This window comes from Balaenoptera borealis (assembly GCF_965194805.1).
Source record: "Balaenoptera borealis genome assembly, chromosome: 15".
Taxonomy (NCBI): Eukaryota; Metazoa; Chordata; class Mammalia; order Artiodactyla; family Balaenopteridae; genus Balaenoptera; species Balaenoptera borealis.
In genome coordinates, this window is record NC_138871.1 from 75,609,498 (window position 1) to 75,626,928 (window position 17,431).

Sequence of the window (17,431 nt, forward strand, 5' to 3'; positions counted from 1 at the left end):
CATCTGGCTATGATTTGTATCCTTTATCATACCCATTATTATATAATAAACTGGTAAACATAAGTGTTTCCCTGAGTTCTGCAAGCTGTTCTAGCAAATAATTAAATCTAAGGGGGAGGTCATGGGAAGCTCCAATTTGTAGCCAAGTCAGTTGAAGTTGTAGGCACCTAGGGACCTACTACTTGGGATTAGCATCTGAAATGGGAGGCAGTCTTGTGGAACTGAACCCCTTAGCCTGTGGGGTCTATGTTAACTCTGGTTATTGTAAATTAAATTGAATTATAGGACACCTAGCTAGTGTCACAGAGAATTGCTTGACGTGGAAAAAAATGCCACACATCTGATGTCAAAAGTGTTGTGAGTGTGGTAGTAGAGTGAGAGAGCACGGAAGCTGTGGTGGCTTAAAGTCCACAGAGATAAAGTGCCCTCCTTTAACTAGTATTACTGCCCACATGACAACAAGGCAGGCCAGTGACCCTACTAGAATGGCTCTCCACCTGAAAGATAAACCTTGAGCTAGCACCAGAATTGATCCCCAGTGTCTCCCCACGGGCAATGGTAGCATTGAATTCTTTTCCTTTCTCAGTCTTTTCCCGTAACCCACCCTCATCTCCTTTCTTTGCTTCTCCAGGTTAATGGTTGATAGTAGAGTTCCTTCAGGAGCCTCTGTCATTTTACTTCTCAGAAAGACTTTTCCTTCTCATAAAACAAACTGCCAGCTGGCCAGTCTTTCCTCAAACTGACTTTCTCTTCCATTACACTTCATGAAACTTCTGACTTGCAGGTGGCACGCGTTCTGGCCTCTTGGCCTGACGTAACTATTATCCCTTTATTTTAATGTTCTTTTAAAATGTTAATAGAAATTCAGAAACAACTGTAGTTCAGTGCCTATGAATAAACTGCCACATTTACCAGAACCAAATTATCAGTTTCTATGACCTTGTCAATCTCTTTATTCTCTAATTCAGAAGTTCATTTATATTTCCACAAATAAATAGTTTGAAGTGTTCTTTCAGAGTTAACATTTATATAAGGATTTATATTCCCACATCCTAGCAAAAAGAGTGTGATTCTGAAGCATTACAGTATTGCAGGTCACATCATTTGCAGATAGAAAAAGTTGTGAAAACTAGATGAACAATGTATTTCTAAGCACTTTCTAAATGATGGTGGACCAGGTACCCCCTGTGAATTTAAAAATTTTATCAAAGGAAGTAAATAATTTAATTTTATCAAAGGGAGGAAATATCTATGATTATCTTAGGCTCAAATTGTGGGATAGAGTATATGTCAATCCAATGCTGAGTGCAGTTTTGCAGGGCCCATAGGGTAGCACTGAGGCAAAGGGAATGAAAATGAAAATGCCGTATGAGGATGAGACTCAGATTAAAAGCAGTGCAATATCTATCAGAGAAACCAAACTTATATGTCAGTAAACAGTAGAGAATACTGTTTTCGAAACACCAGTTAAAGTTTACGTCATCATGGTACCTTGTAACTATGAAGTGAAGTCTGTATCTACCTTTCGTTTCTTGAATATTCTTGCTCACGGTAACAGACATGTGCAACAGGTCTCTGTTGGTAATTTTCCAAGACAAATTTGCTTGTCTAAACATGGAATTATCCATGTGTCCTAACAATTCCTACTTAGATCCTGTATGTCCTCCCCTTGCCACTAAAGAGTGACTTTATTAGTCATTACTAAGAGCTGCAAAAAATCACCATGTGATTATTTAGAAAATATAATAAAACAAATTCCATTAAATGAAGGTAATGGAAAAAAGAGGAAGGATCTTTGAGGATTTAGGTCAAGGGGTCATCATGATGACACTCTGCAAGTTGAATAAAAGAATCCTTTCTTATCTCACAAGCTAGTCCATCTTCTCAACAAACACAATACATATTTGTCACTAGAACTGTAATACAAATTAGATCATAATAATAAGTACAATAACTGTTGGAGAATTTGCTCAACACTGAAGATGCAAAAGATGGAAGAGGACTGCGATGATGAATAAGAACATAAGGATGAAGGATAAACTTCAGCAAACAAAAAGCTGAAACTGGGAAAGTCACCTCATGCTGTCAATATTAAAAACGGGCCCATCAAGGAATCTGCCAATGTGCAAATACAGCTCTTCATCAACCTGCCAAGTCAAATAAGAGCTAAAATGATGGTCAGATGATGGGTACAAATCCATCCCCATAATCCATCTGGATGTCTATGAAAAATGACTTGAAAGAATGTCTAACTGATATTAAAGATTACTAACTAACTGGGTATAGGCATCAAAAATCAACAGGGCAGATGAAAATTATAATGCATTCTCAACTTGAAGACCAGGCAGGAAGTATTCTTTTTCCTATTCTTCAGTTTGGATCTCAGCACAACTTTTACACTCCCCTGAGGGCAGTGATCCAAGCCACTGCATTACCACTTTTATTAGACATACCCCCCATTCTCTGAATGGATCTGGCTCTGAATGTGCCCCAGGTTCTTAAAGCTAACACTCTAAGTAGTAGGAGATGAGGAAAGGAGAGACAAAAGGGCAAGGCAGGGTTTTGCTGGATTAATGTGGCTATTTAGGCTCGGAACAAAATCATATAAACTTAGGATGTGAACTCTATCCACCTGTCTTATGTCATGGAAATCCACCCAATATTATGCCATTTGGAAAGCATATCATATATTAAGTTGAATTTAGCATGTGTCGTGGCATCTCAAATTGGAATCATATTGGTCACCTCCTTTGAAAGTAATTAGTTGATTGGTTGGGTTTACACAGAGGAATCCAGGGTATGAGTGTATGTAAGTCCACTTAACTTATATTCTAAGTCAAAATATTGCTTTGGATCTAAATGTGACATTTCAATCAATCAGCAGCAATTATTTCCCATTTACCTAAGACCTTGTGTTCAAAGAAATATAAGGAAGATCTTGGGGAGATCGCAATCTAATTGATAAAATAAGAAAATAATTATTTTTTAGAAAAACAACCAAAGCAGGCCATTATAATTCAGCCCTTAACTATTTAGTAGGGACTGCACATTCTTTAGGAGTTTAGGGAAGGTGACTGCGATGTTGAGCTAGAGCAACCAGAGAAACCTGAATTGCAGTGGTAAGATCTGAATGAAGCCTTGATCAATAGGATTTGATTAAGTAGAAGGGGGAGAATATTTTAGGCAAGGGAAACAGCACAAGCAGAGGCAAGAAGAGAAGAGGGGGAAGAATTTTTTTCCTTTAACTACAGTGAATAAACACTTCTCTGACTTTTCTTCATTGTTTTAACAACTATCTGTAAACTAGTTAAATGATGAATAGCCCCAGAAAAAAAGGTGGAGCATACAAATGAGTGATAGTAGATGTTTTAAAAAAGAGAAAATCATCAGGAGTTGTAACCAAAAACGAAAAATTAAATTGCTGGGACTATAAAATGGATTCAAATTTTCAATCACAAACTGATACATGCAAAATCGTAATTTATTTTTCTATAGCCAAATATAATTTCTATCATTAAGCTCCCATTCCTGCTCAGAAGCAGAAAACTGACATCAAGTTGCCTTCAGGTAAATTTCTTCCCATTCAGGCACTTCTCAGTCAATTCTGAGGTGTATAATGCAGCCATATTCAGATTTTTAAAACCACTCTCAGATTTTATTCTCTCTCTCCCTTTCCCCATATGGATTCAAATCTCTAGAAAACTTAACTGCGATGACAAAAGCAATAATGGAGAAAAAAAGAGAAGCTCTATTCCATAGTCTGTTTATGGTTACATCATAAGCTGACCTTCTGTGAGATGTGCTCTGTCTTATGTGGTCTTCAGACACATCCCCTTCATGCTGATACCCACTGAGGTGAAAAGCCATCTGGTCAAAGATCTGGGTTGATGGTTTCTATTCCTGTTATTTTACAGAGGTGTCCTAAGTCTTGCCTCAGCCTTCGGTTTGTAGATCCAGTATGATTACTTGGGGCTGTAAGTGAAAAAATGTTGCCTGCCATATCAGTAAACAAAGGATATTGCAGCCATCAAGCCACTACAGCCCCCAGATGGTGAGCCCTGAGGGAACTCAGGATGGAGACAAATGGGCTGCCCACTGCCAAGCCCTCAACCACTAGTCACCCCAACTGTGTACCCCGAAGGGATTCAGGATGGAGAAAAGCAGGATACTGGCCCCAGATAGCTGAGGTGCTTATCAAAGGAACAATTTCAGTAAGCCCAGACTCTTGCATCTTCCCATACACAGAAAAGCATTAAATTCCTTAACTTGAGACATCCTGTTTTCTTGAATTAACAGTAATCTTTTGAAGTTCTGACTACCAGCTCTGTGTTGCAAAAACTCCTATCTATCCTGGCTCTTCCTTTACCTCTTCGGAGCAGTCCCTCAGAGCTATCTGAGAGGCTGCATCCCAGGCTTAAGTCCTCAGTTTTCTCTGCCAAATAAAACATAATTCTCAACTTTTAGGTTGTGCATTTTTTTTCAGTTGACAGGGTCTTCCTTGTTCATATCCTCACGCTTTTGATGCTTTCAGTCCTCTTTTAGACCTTTTACACCTTTCCCATGGCATTGGGAAGGTCAACCTATTCTGCTAGCCCATCCTGAAGCCCTAGAAGGCTTGGAGTGGCCAGCAGACACTCACTTTGCTCCTAACAAACCACTGAGCACCTCTTCTCTACAAATTCTGCTTTATGTCCAAGAGACATATCACCTATCATTTGCCTATCATCAGAACTCCAGGCTGCACAGGCAAAGCTCTGCTCAACACTGATCCTGCTTATATCTGTCCACCCCATCCTCATGCCCAATATCCCCAGGGGGGTGGTGCAAACAATGTCACAGCTCAATCAATGCCCTCTCTTCTTTTCTACCCCTTTCCCTAATTGAAGGATTTATGATTGACTTCACTCTGGAAGCTGGGGAGGAGAAGGAAATTGGACCTACCACACCTATTCTCATTTTTAATTTTTGCTGCTTTATAGGAGCACCTTATGAAGTTAAACACAAGGAATATGGCATATCTATTATTCCTCCTCTGGATAGTTCACAGTTGAAAGGGTTATCAGCTACTAAATTAGGAGGGTGAGAAAGAGGACAACATATACCAAAATTATAAGTCACCAATCAGTCTACCATATGTAGGACATTTAATGTCAAAAAGTAAAATAATAAACTGAAATGTAATGGTAACTTAAGACTCAATCAAGCTTTGGGTATGATATCTATTACTCTGAGACAGGAATTCTATTCATTCATTCATTCATTTATTCATTTAATCATATTCATCAAACACCTATAAGTGCCAAGGTGCCTAGATACACCAGGAGGGAAGTTTCCTGCTCTTGTTAAATGAACGTTTATAATGGGAAGATACACAATAGACAAGTAAACAAATAATTACTAACAGTTGTTAAATGCCATGAGGAATTAGGATACTGGGATAAAAACTCTGGAGGTCGGAAATTGGTTCAAGATGGCAGAGTAGAAGGATGTGTGCTCACTCTCTCTTGTGAGAGCACTGGAATCACAACTAATTGCTGAACAATCATCGACCAGAATACACAGGAACTCACCAAAAAGATACCCCACATCAAAAGACAAAGGAGAAGCTAAAATGAGATGGTAGGAGGGGCACAATCACAATAAAATCAAATCCCATAACCACTGGGTGGGTGACTCACAAACTGGAGAACAATTATACCACAAAACTCCACCCACTGGAGTGAAGGTTCTGAGCCCCACGTCAGGCTTCTCAACCTGAGGGTCTGGCAACGGGAGGAGGAATTCCCAGAGAATCATACTTTGAAGGCTAGCAGGATTTGATTGCAGGACATTGACAGGACTGGGGGAACAGAGACTCCACTCTTGGAGGGCACACACAAAGTAGTGTGCATATCAGGACCCAGGAGAAGGAGTAGTGACCCCATAGGGACCATAGGAGACTGAACCAGACCTACCTGCTAGTGTTGGAGGGTCTCCTGCAGAGGCAGGGGGTGGCTGTGGCTCACCGTGGGGACAAGGACACTGGCAGCAGAAGTTTTGGGAAGCACTCCTTGGCATGAGCCCTCCCAGAGTCTGCCATTAGCCCAACCAAAGAGCCGGGTAGGCTCCAGTGCTGGCTCGCCTCAGGCCAAACAACCAACAGGGAGGGAACGCAGCCACACCCATCAGCAGACAGGAGAATTAAAGTTTTACTGAGCCCTGCCCACCAGAGCAACACCTAGCTCTACCCACCACCAGTCCCTCCCATTAGGAAGCTTGCACAAGCCTCAGAGATAGCCTCATCCACCAGAGGGCAGACAGCAGAAGCAAGAAGAACTACAATCCTGCAGCCTGTGGAACAAAAACCACATTCACAGAAAGGTAGACAAGATGAAAAGGCAGAGGGCTATGTACCAGATGAAGGAACAAGATAAAACCCCAGAAAAACAACTAAATGAAATGGAGATAGGCAATCTTCCAGAAAAAGAATTCAGAATAATGATAGTGAAGATGATCCAGGACCTCGGAAAAAGAATGGAGGCAAAGATCGAGAAGATGCAAGAAATGCATAAGAAAGACCTAGAAGAATTAAAGAACAAACAAACAGAGATGAACAATACAATAACTGAAATGAAAAATAGATTAGAAGGAATGAGTAGAAGAATAACTGAGGCAGAAGAACAGAGAAGTGACCTGGAAGACAGAATAGTGGAAATAACTGCCTCAGAACAGAATAAAGAAAAAAGACTGAAAAGAAATGAAGACAGCCTAACAGATCTCTGGGACAACATTAAATGCACCAACATTCGCATTATAGGGGTCCCAGAAGGAGAAGAGAGAGAGAAAGGACCTGAGAAAATATTTGAAGAGCTTATAGTAGAAAACTTCCCTAACATGGGAAAGGAAATAGCCACCCAAGTCCAGGAAGTGCAGACAGTCCCAGGCAGGATAAACCCAAGGAGAAAAATGTCGAGAAATATAGTAATCAAATTGACAAAAATTAAAGACAAAGAAAAATTGTTAAAAGCAACAAGGGAAAAACAAGAAATGACATACAGGGGAACTCCCATAAGGTTATCAGCTGATTTCTCAGCAGAAACTCTACAAGCCAGAAGGGAGTGGCATGATATACTTAAAGTGATGAAGGGAAGAACCTACAACCAAGATTACTCTACCCAGCAATATCTCATTCAGATTCGATGGAGAAATCAAAAGATTTACAGACAAGCACAAGCTGAGAGAATTCAGCACCACCAAACCAGCTCTACAACAAATGCTAAAGGAACGTCTCTAAGTGAGAAACACAAGAGAAGAAAAGGACCTACAAAAACAAACACAAAAGAATTAAGAATATGGTCATAGGAACATACATATCGATAATTACCTTAAACGTGAATGGATTAACTGCTCCAACCAAAAGACACAGGCTTGCTGAATGGATACAAAAACAAGACCCATATATATGCTGCCTACAAGAGACCCACTTCAGACCTAGGGACACATTCAGACTGAAAGTGAGGGGATGGAAAAAGATATTCCATGCAAATGGAAATCAAAAGAAAGCTGTAGTAGCAATTCTCATATTAGATAAAATAGACTTTAAAAAAAAGAATGTCACAAGAGACAAGGAAGGACTACATAATGATCAGGGGATCAATCCAAGAAGAAGATATAACAATTATAAATATATATGCACCTAACATAGGAGCACCTCAACACATATGGCAACTGCTAACAGCTATAAAAGAGGAAATTGACAGTAACACAATGATAGTGGGGGACTTTAACACCTCACTTACACCAATGGACAGATCATCCAAAATGATAAAGAAATAAGGAAACAGAAGCTTTAAATGAAACAATAGACCAGATAGATTTAATTGATATTTATAGGACATTCCATCCAAAAACAGCAGATTACACTTTCTTCTCAAGTGCACAGGGAACATTCTCTAGGATAGATCACATCTTGGGTCACAAATCAAGCCTCAGTAAATTTAAGAAAATTGAAATCATATCAAGCATCTTTTCTGACCACAACGCTATGAGATTAGAAATGAATTACAGGGGAAAAAACGTAAAAAACACAAACACGTGGAGGCTAAACAATACGTTACTAAATAACCAAGAGATCACTGAAGAAATCAAAGAAGAAATCAAAAAATACCTACAGACAAATGACAATGAAAACACGATGATCCAAAACCTATGGGATGCGGCAAAAGCAGTTCTGAGAGGGAAGTTTATAGCTATACAAGCCTACCTCAAGAAACAAGAAACATCTCAAATAAACAATCTAACCTTATACCTAAAGGAACTAGAGAAAGAAGAATAAACAAAATCCAAAGTTAGCAGAAGGAAAGAAATCATAAAGATCAGAGGAGAAATAATGAAATAGAAACAAAGAAAAAAATAGCAAAGATCAATAAAACTAAAAGCTGGTTCTTTGAGAAGATAAACAAAATTGATAAACCATTAGCCAGACTCATGAAGAAAAAGAGGGAGTGGACTCAAATCAATAAAATTAGAAATGAAAAAGGAGAAGCTACAACAGACACTGCAGAAATACAAAGCATCCTAAGAGACTACTACAAGCAACTCTATGCCAATAAAATGGACAACCTGGAAGAAATGGACAAATTCTTAGAAAGGTATAACCTCCCAAGACTGAACCACGAAGAAATAGAAAATATGAACAGACCAATCACAAGTAATGAAATTGAAACTGTGATTAACAATCTTCCAACAAACAAAAGTCCAGGACCAGATGGCTTCACAGGTGAATTCTATCAAACAGTTAGAGAAGAGCTAACACCCATCCTTCTCAAACTCTTCCAAAAAATTGCAGAGGAAGGAACACTCCCAAACTCATTCTATGAGGCCACCATCACCCTGATACCAAAACCAGACAAAGATACTACAAAAAAAGAAAATTACAGACCAGTATCACTGATGAATATAGATGCAAAAATCCTCAACAGAATTGATAGCAAACAGAATCCAACAAAACATTAAAAGGATCATACATGATGATCAAGTGGGATTTATCCCAGGGATGCAAGGATTCTTCAATATACACAAATCAATCAATGTGATACACCATAATAACAAATTGAAGGATAAAAACCATATGATCATCTCAATAGATGCAGAAAAAGCTTTTGACAAAATTCAACACCCATTTATGATAAAAACTCTCCAGAAAGTGGGCACAGAGGGAACCTACCTCAACATAATAAAGGCCATATACGACAAACCCATGGCAAACATCATTCTCAATGGTGAAAAACTGAAAGCATTTCCTCTAAGATCAGGAACAAGACAAGGATGTCCACTCTCACCACTATTATTCAACATAGTTTTGGAAGTCCTAGCCATGGCAATCAGAGAAGAAAAAGAAATAAAAGGAATACAAATTGGAAAAGAAGAAGTAAAAGTGTCTCTGTTTGCACATGACATGATACTATACATAGAGAATCCTAAAAATGCCACCAGAAAACTACTAGAGCTAATCAATGAATTTGGTAAAGTTGCAGGATACAAAATTAATGCACAGAAATCTCTTGCATTCCTATACAGTAACAATGAACAATCAGAAAGAGAAATTAAGGAGACAATCCCATTCACCACTTCAACAAAAAGAATGAAATACCTAGGAATAAACCTACCTAAGGAGGTAAAAGTCCTGTACTCAGGAAACTATAAGACACTGATGAAAGAAATTAAAGATGATACCAACAGATGGAGAGATATACCATGTTCTTGGATTGGAAGAATCAATATTGTGAAAATGACTATACTACCCAAAGCAATCCACAGATTCAATGCAATCCCTATCAAATTACCAATGGCATTTTTCACAGAACTAGAACAAAAAATCTTAAAATTTGTATGGAGACACAAAAAGCCCCAACTAGCCCAAGCAATCTTGAGGGGAAAAAAAACGTAGCTGGAGGAATCAGACTCCCTGATTTCAGACTATATGACAAAGCTACAGTAATCAAGACCATATGGTACTGGCACAAAAACAGAAATATAGATTAATGGAACAGGATAGAAAACCCAGAGATAAACCCACACACCTATGGTCAACTAATCTATGACAAAGGAGGCAAGGATATACAGTGGAGAAAAGACAGTCTCTTCAATAAGTGGTGCTGGGAAAACTGGACAGCTACATATAAAAGAATGAAATTAGAACATTCCGTAACACCATAGACAAAAATAAACTCAAAATGGATTAAAGACCTAAATGTAAGACTGAAGACCATAACACTCTTATAGGAAAACAGAGGAAGAACACTCTTTGACATAAATCACAGCAAGATCTTCTTTGACCCACCTCCTAGAGAAATGGAAATAAAAACAAAAATAAACAAATGGGACTTAATGCAACTTAAAAGCTTTTGCACAGCAGAGGAAACTATAAAAAAGATGAAAAGACAACCCTCAGAATGGGAGAAAATACTTGCAAACAAATAAACGGACAAAAGATTAATCTCCAAAATATATAAACAGCTCATGCAGCTCAATATTAAAAAAAAAACAACCCAATCAAAAAGTAGGCAGAAGACCTAAATAGACATTTCTCCAAAGAAGACATACAGATGGCCAAGAGGCACATGAAAAGTTGCTCAACATCACTAATCATTAGAGAAATGCAAATCAAAACTACAATGAGGTATCACCTCACACCAGTTAGAATGGGCATCATCAGAAAATCAACAAATGCTGGAGAGGGTGTGGAGAAAAGGGAACCCTCTTGCACTGTTGGGGGGAATGTAAATTGATACAGCCACTGTGGAGAACAGTATGGAAGTTCCTTAAAAAACTAAAAATAGAATTACCATATGACCCAGCAATCCCACTACTGGGCATATACCCAGAGAAAACCATAATTCAAAAAGACACTTGCACCCCAATGTTCATTGCAGCACTATTTACAATAGCCAGGTCACGGAAGAAACCTAAATGCCCATCGACAGACGAATGGATAAAGAAGTTGTGGTACATATATACAATGAATATTACTCAGCCATAAAAAGGAACAAAATTGGGTCAGTTGTAGAGATGTGGATGGACCCAGAGACTGTCATACAGAGTGAATTAAGTCAGAAAGAGAAAAACAAATATCGTATATTAACGCATATATGTGGAATCTAGAAAAATGGTACAGATGAACTGGTTTGCAAGGCAGAAATTGAGACACAAATGTAGAGAACAAACATATGGACACCAAGGGGGGAAGGGGGCTGGTGGTGGTGGGATGAATTGGGAGACTGGGACTGACATATATACACTAATGTGTATAAAACAGATAACTAATAGGAACCTGTTGTATAAAAAAAAAAGAACTCCAGAGGTGGGTGACATTTTAGGCTGGTGGTTAGGATAAGAATTTTTTTTTCTCTTTAGTTTTTAATCCACTCTGGACTATCAAGCCAAACAGCTGATAAGGCTGTCTGCTTACTGCCTTACTGAGCTAGAAATACAACTAATGAGAGTAGGTTCCACAGGCCTTCCTCCTCCTGAAATGGAGCTCTAAAATGCTGGAAAACAAGGAGTACTCCAGACTCCTGTTGTTGTGCTGCTTTTGTGAGAGGTTAACTGCTTTTGAATGCATATGAATGTCAATTCAAACCAGGCTAGATATGTCTTCTTGGAGACAGAGCATTTGGTCTTTCTTTCAAGTTCTTTTGTTTGCTTGAATCAGCTGGGTAGTTTAACAGATGTTTTTAGAGGAAATGGAGACATAAGCTTTTATAATGCTGAAAATTAAATGAGAAACAATACTCTTCTCTTCACCGTCTCCCAAAACATGCAACCCTGCAAAACTGGCAACCCACTTACACTGCAGAAAGTTTTCACTTTTAGAGGGTTCACCTTACTAAAATGAAAGATACTTTTTGTGTACCTGGAGTTCATTAAATAGGGTTCATTCTTTGGGGGGAATACATAATTGAATGTGTAAGTGATTATCCCTTTGGCCTTGGGGAAGGATAGTGTTTCTTAGATTCACAAAATGTTCTCCCTTTAATTAAAAATGAAGTAAAATTACCATAGGAATAGGAATGTCCAGATTTTCTGGGCCAACCCTTCTCCACCAGCCTTCTACTCTACCACAAAGTCCTCCTTTACCATAAGCAAAGTCCTCCTCCCAACTCAAGGAACCCCCACACACACTCTCTCCATGTTTCTGCCTCCTTTTCTTATATGATGCTGTTCCCTTTAATTGTGATTCTTTCTCCTTACCCAGATCCAACAATTACAATTACTTGTGTGTTTCTATATTACTTGTGCCCTTGCTTCTACAACATGATTGTAAGATGATAGAATACAAAAAGCATCAGCTTTGGAATCAAACAAACCTATCCTAATTTTAACTCTATAACTTTCTACATATGTGATCTTGGACCAGTCAGTTAACTTCCCCCAACCTTAGTACTCAATTCTGTAAAATTTCCTTCCATCTCTCAGAAAGGCTCTGCTGTAGGTTTCATTTTCAGAGAGATCTCTTGTCTTTCGTGTGACATTGCTGCAGCAGCCCTAGATTCTATATCTTCACCACCTCAAGTCTATCAGAAAGGACAGAATGTCTTACCAAACAACAAAGATTCAAGGTAACTTGTTATGCTTATGTCACATGTCCATAGCTGAAAATATCACATAAGTCACATAAGTCAGAGAAACATCATGTGTTGATTGTGTTACTTCACTTTCTCCACAATTAGATCTGGGAGTTCTGTGAATTCTACCAGAAGCACATGTATAGGGGAAAGAGTAGGACAACTCTTCAAACAATTGGATAAAACAATAAGTGCATAAAGAAATCAATTTGGTGAGCTGCAACCCAGTATTTTTTTGTTTTTGTTTTTATTTTTGGTAGCTGGAATAGAAGGGGAGAGTATGGAAGAGAAAAATGTGAAGAGAAGAGAAGAAAAACATCAGAGGATATCACAGGTAATAAAAGTAAATATTACTTTGTAAAAATTTTATTTCAGGCTAAACAGTGTTTACTAGGTTGCAGTGTTAAATACATTCTTATAGTAGGTTATATTCCAAGAATTTGAAAACAAGTGTCCTAGTGGAAAATTCAAATATTATCAAAGGAGATATGGATGTTAAGCAAGCAAAAATCTATGGAAATTTTCTACATCAGGAAAGATTATAATAGGGGGTACTCAACTGATATTTATTGAATATTTTTAGGACTTATATTTTGATTGACTGCCTCTTGTCATTGAACAGAGTTTAATCACATCCTTTAGAAGGCGATAGTTTATTCCTCCATGGGTTAGAATTTTTGAAGAAATTGTCAAGATACTTGACTGAAGTTTTAAATGGTTCAGGTTCTTGAGTACCTGGACTGAGGATGGCATAAGGAGTTATTCCAAAACCAAAACCAGGTGACTTTGGCAAATGTAGAGGCAGGTAGGAATGGGCAGGGGAGCTATTAAATAAGCACTGCTTGTGTTAACACCACCTCTCTCCCCAGCTTTTACACTCTCTTTCCTCTAGTAATCCACTGTTCCCACTAACCTGAGCCAGGCACTGCCTTCCACGTTTTACATGCTCCATCTATTTTCATAATAGATGTCTATAGAATAAAAACTGACTCAAAAGCAGAATTTACTCTGGTGGAAGGGACAAGAAAGATGAGGGAAGAGAGAAAAAAAGGAAGGGAAGGAGAGAGGGAGGAAGGAAGGAAGGAAGAAGGAAAGAATGGAACACCTTGTAAGTTTTTCTGGATCATACATACCTAGAATAAGAAAATGTCCCTTGGAAATGGAAATTGAAAATGTCAATTAATTTGACAGCATTAAGGACACAGCTGGAATTGTCACACTACATGAAGACTCACACACACAGCCTAAATGAAAAATCATAAAAGCCAACATTGGCCACAATAGCCTTGTAAAATGTAGTAATAATATAGCCATAGTGAAAAATGACAGCATACATTTTGATTCTGGAGTCATTAGTAAGTATTGGATATCTTTGTGTGTGTGAGTGCGTGTGTGTGTGCGTGCGTGAAGGGTGCCAAAAATAACCACACAAATCTTGAGTATGTTGTAGAAAATGAATAGCATCATATAACTAGGTTATGAAAGATCACTCCTTGCTCACACCCTCAGCAGAGAATACAGTGATGTGAATCCTGGTGCAGTGAATGACTTTGTGGATAAACTGAAGCAGAACGTCAACCCACCTGCCTTCTTTTGTCATCTTCACCTACATCATAATCCCTTGCATTCAATTACTTTTATTTCATTCAATCATATAAAATCATAGACTGTCAGAGCTGGAAGGCATCCTAGAAAACATCTTGTCAAGTCCATATATTTTATAAATAAGAAAACTAAGGCCCCGAGCAGTTAAGCAAAATTGGTCAATATAAAAACAATTAATGTTAGAGTCAGAACCAAAATTAAGTGTAATACAATGACTAATATGTGTCCATTATGCCTTTTCTGTTGAAAAAGGCAGTGCAGGTGGCAATGTTGATGGAGTGATTTGATTTCTTTGAGGGGAGGACACCAAAATATGACTTGAGATTCGTCGAGTGGTCAGCTATGTTCCAGCAGCAGCAGCAGCAGCAGCAATAACCAAAAAGAACAAACAGGCTACAAAGCAATTATCAAGAAGATAATTTTGAACAAGTGTTTTGATCAATGTATTGAATCTCATAACAACTGACCAGGCAATTATGAGTGTAGCTTTCGTTAGGACTGAAACGCCTATCAGTGATTCAGGAGTTCGTCCTCCAGTGAGCAAAGAAATGAACCTGGTCACTCACCAGGCACCAAAATGACTTTCTTTATCTCTTAATTGCATTTGAGTTTTGAGGCTCAATAAATAAAACGATAATCCTCAAAAGCATTACATTTTAACAAAGCCATGAAAATTGCACACTTCAATTTAGAGAAAATTGCATTCATATAATGTGTTTATCTTTCATCATGAAACACATACCAGAAAGCTACCTTGTCTGATGTATGATTTCAAGATTTATGATCTTAAAATCCTGAGTACCTGGTCTGACATCCTAAATAAGGCACATGCAGTAGTCAGTAAAGGTACAAACATCCAGTTATAAAATAAATAAGTCCTGGGGATACAATGTACAGCATGGTGACTATAGTTAACAATACAGTATTGTATATTTGAAAGTTGCTAAGAGAGTTCTCATCACAAGAAAAAGGAAATTTGTAACTATGTGTGGTGTTGTATGGCAACTAAACTTACTGTAGTAATAATTTTGCAGTATATACACATATCAAATCATTATGTTATATACCTAAAACTAATACTATGTTATATGTCAATTAGATTTCAATAAAAACAAAAAGAGGCATAACAGCGTAATTGAAACTGGTCTTTGCCCTTCAAGGGATATGAGAGATATTCACAAGGTAGAGATAGAGAGAGAAACAGATATATAATAACACCAAACATGTACCAAGCAAATTCCAGAAATTTTATAAAAGTGACCCCACCCGTAAAAATGGCAAAGGCTAACCAGAAAGATTACTATATAACAGCCAGATTAATTTGTTAAGAAACATTCACTGTTCTGCAGAAAAGGAAGCAGGCATCAAAAATTCAAAGAATTGTCACTGAAAGTATTCTTTTTCTTCCAATTTTTTCTTCTTTTCAAGTTGGAAATCCAATAGTATTAAATATTTAGGGATGACATTTCTTCTAGACATACAAAAGGCCACATTTCATGAACACAATGAGAAAGGATAATTCTTAGAAACATAAATAGATGGTCATTTTTGGGGGGTCTCTGTTGGTGGTGTTAAAATTATTCAAGACCCAATAACTTTTTGCTGAACATCTCTCTTCATACCTGGGAAGTCTTTCAAACACTAAACATACATCTAAACTCTCTCACAGAGCAGCATGGCAAGTTTCCTCTGAAAAATCCAGTCATCATTACCCCATCTTCTTGCTTCAGCAGAGACTTCAGAGAACTCACAATGAAATGACCCTTTTTCATTCGTTGTTGGTGGTTTGAAAACTTTAGGCATAATCCAAACCCAGAGAGGTATTTGCTTCTATTTTTGTTTGAGGACAGAGTCAAATATTACAGTAGCCCCATTAGAAATCATGTGCTTTTTGTCCCCGAGTCTGCACGCTGTTTAAACTAAGTGACATGCATGGACTCTCCATAGGTATCCACTCATCCCTGAGAGTTCACCAAGTTTCCACTATGTTGCAGTTCCAGTCTACACATTTTACAGGCAACATATACAAATAAGGCACAACCTTGACCCTCCTGTTGCTTAGGGTGTAGCTCAAAATGCAAGGTAAGTATACTTTTGATATGAAAGAACTCATCATTCTAGTATCTACTAGGCACTACAAGTAGGTAATGTTATAAACTTTCAAAATAAGGAGACCCAGGTACAAAAAGGAGGTGGTAAGGGCAGGAAGGAGAGGAGATTTAAGTTGTACCATTAAAGTTGGAAGTGCTGTCTCTCCCCTCCAGATTCTTTATGGGGCTTACCAAACTGTAGCCTACAATTGTAGCCTACGATACCTGCTTGTAGCCTACACACCCAGATCTATACCTTCCCTTAACACATATGCATATATACACCCAGGCTTATATTAAAGGTTTATATTCAAAATCATATATATATATATATATATGTAAATACTAAGTCAAATAAATTATGAAAGTCCTAGAGTTCATCTGTATTTCATTGATATTTCAGACCTTATCAACCCCTGAACATCTGGAAAACCCAATTCAGATAGGATTATGTGATTTTCACATACTGTGATCTAAACAAATATTGTTCACCGCAACAAATATTTATTATTGAGCTTCTATATATGTGAGACACAACAATGTATAAAACATTTCCCTCTTCTCAGAGATCTTACTCAAAGAGAAAACAGATAACTTCCCTGTGATGTACTATGGTAGAATATGAAAGCAGTGTTAGGAGAGCACAGAGGAGGGGCACTAAGTCCAGTGCAGTGAGAGGAGTAAAGTTGGATGGATAAGATACCACTATCCTTCCCACAAGGATAGGGACTCTCAGGGGGAAAGAACAGCATTAGCAAAGCCACCATGTTCACTAAATGAATAAGTAAACTAATGAATGCATGATGCATAAATGAATGAACAGAATAGAACTCAGAAGGGGAAGGATAATCCATGAAGGGAACATAATATGAGAACAGGTATTACAGAGACAACTTTAACCAGATTAGAAATCTTAGCTAGAGGAGCTTTGGGAGGAAATGCAGAGAACTGAGGCAAATTGGGTAGAGTTCTGGCTCTCTGATTAGAAGCCTGTTTCTGAAATAGTGCTGATTCTTCCTTATTATTCTTAACCTACAGAGCCACTATAATTTCAGGGCCGGGAGTCTGGAACTGACCAGCTGACCAGGCTCGGCTCTGTCAAGGCCAGGTCCATTAATCTATAAGGTGTTT